The following is a 2,560-nucleotide window of genomic DNA, read 5'->3' on the forward strand; positions in this document are numbered from 1 at the left end:
GAAGCTATATTTAATACAAATGTGGTTCGATAAAAATACGGACTGAACGAAACAAAATGAGTAGATAGACCCAGACGTTACTTCAAGTTATCGGTAGTTCAGGTCCGGTTTTGTGTTTGGCGGGTCGTTACCTCCGGTCATTAGAAAGTGTCGCCCGGACTACCGGACGTGGAGAGCGTCATTTGTCACCTCGACTTGCTACAAAGGATGTACTCGTTAGTTTTGTAGCAAAGGGCCCGATCGATAGTTTCATTCACAGTCCAATTATCTGAGATTCGAAAACTACGTTCTCAGGAAAAAGTTATACATAATTCATTAGTACGCTGAAAAAAGCACAATCCTATTTTCATGAATAGCCCTATTCTTGAAGTCATTCAAATTGAATGAATTATCGATAATATTGAACAAATACAAAATAATTGTTTCGTTAGAATACTAATTATTGTTTATCAATTATTGAAGTATTATTGGCAGTCATTAGATGAAACAACTACTTGAATTTTGAAGAAATTTAGTTTTAAATTTATTCGTTTTCGCTTTGAAGTAATTCATATTTCACGAATAAACTTTAGATTTGAGAATGTTATGAATATATTGCATTCAAAATACAGTTTATCTGAATTTCAAATAATGTAAGCACGCGTTGTAACAACCACGATGGCATCTTCAGTTGAATAAGAAAATTTTTTTTTCAAAAGCGTTCATTTTGGTATTTATTCCATATTATTCCATATTATTCCATATTATTCCATATTATTTTATTATTTTCAACAACTTTCAAATGAATTCTTCGTACAGGTCAATAATTAGATTTTTCATACATTCCACAATCTTTCAAGGTTAATATTGAATTATTCACCTAACGCCATTATCTTCACATCAAGATAATGATTTAATGGACCAAATAAGAGATTTGCGATCCAAAATTTCACTATCAAGTGTTTGCGTGCCAAAACACATTTCAAATCAATCCCTAGAGCAACGTTCTGACGGTGAAATGAGTAAATACATTATTGTCATTAGTTGAAACGCTAAAAAATTTAATTATTTCAGTTTCACTTTCGTAACGATTTCTACGAGTTTATTGATTTCAGTTCGACAGTTTTGTTTGAAATTGTTTACTATTGCACACACAAGTGAGGAAGATGAGATATTATCACTGAAACTTTGACAATGAAATTTGAGACATTAAATATTATATAGTATTAATCGTTACAGTTTTCTACGTGAGGCAAATTATTAATTTTTTCAAATAATGGCTATTCTTGAAAATAATTTTATCAAGAATCCATTGGGTTTCAAAAGAAAACGATTTAGCAAGAATTTTCTTGTTATATTACATTTTTTAAAATTTTGGTTGATCAGAGAATAATGGTGTTTTGTACAACTGTCATTGAAAGTGACATTTTTAATGGTCATCTATTAACAGATGACGTTTACAAAGTAGCGTGTTAAAAATATTTTTAACACTAGTGTTTAAAGTATGTTGACATAATTTTTTTGTACCAAATAGCAATGAACAAAACATAATTATTCAATTTTCAAGAAAGTTTTATTATTAACAATAGATATAGAAGTTTTATTATCAACAATAGATATAGATACAATCAAATTCTCTTACAAATGTATGATATTCATTAATTATATTTATTATTATTATTTATGAACATTATTATGAAAAGTATAATAAGAACAACTACTGATATTGATTTCTTGTGATGTTGAAGAGTCTTGTAATATAGTTGAACTAGATGAGTTGACAAATTCATGGGCATTAACAATTAATTCTTGAAGTGAAGCGGACGATGCAGTAACGCTGGAGCTTGCTTTTGAGATTATTCTTTCAGTAATACTCTACAACAAGTCTACAACAGTAGCTGTATACCTCAGCTACTGTTGTAGACTTCCATGCTCCGTGCTTCTTAATATCCGTTATATTTGCTCTTGAGTCTGCTAGCAAAGAAGAAGAAGACTTTTGGCCTGTTTATTCCTTTGGTTCCGGGAGGTTCAGAAACTCAGCAATGGTAAAAGGCATTTACGAAACGTGTTTATACCAACTGGGTTGGCACTGTATCTATAATTTGAGTATTTCAGGAAAAACCGTTGATGATTTTTAACAGAAGAGCGTAATGCAAAGTATTTATGGAAATAGTAATTTTTTTTCCAACAATGCAAAAAGAGCGACCTATTTTTGTTTTGTATTTGGAATTTGAACAATCAATAATTTACCCATTGATTTAATGTCTTCTAATAATAAATGTCACAGCTTTTCACGCCGGCAGGCTCCATATATTCCGAAAATGGTAGCAACTTTTATCATCAAATATTTTTTATCTGGCGCCTCTGGACTTGTTCAAACGTAAGAGTTTTTGGGTTTTTGGGCCTATAACTTTAATTTTTCCACTTCAAAAATGCTATTACCTTGAAATATTTGCTTGTATTAACACCATTTTTAACGAGCGCACTCGACTTTCCATATTTTTTATTTCTCTTCTAGATAGGCTGAGAAGACGGTTCCGCTGAAATTTCCTTCGACGTTTTTGAGTCTACACTAGCTAAG

The sequence above is a fragment of the Leptinotarsa decemlineata genome, unplaced genomic scaffold, assembly GCF_025532065.1.
Source record: "Leptinotarsa decemlineata unplaced genomic scaffold, Ldec_3_MD MMD2_tig00000576_RagTag_RagTag, whole genome shotgun sequence".
NCBI lineage: Eukaryota > Metazoa > Arthropoda > Insecta > Coleoptera > Chrysomelidae > Leptinotarsa > Leptinotarsa decemlineata.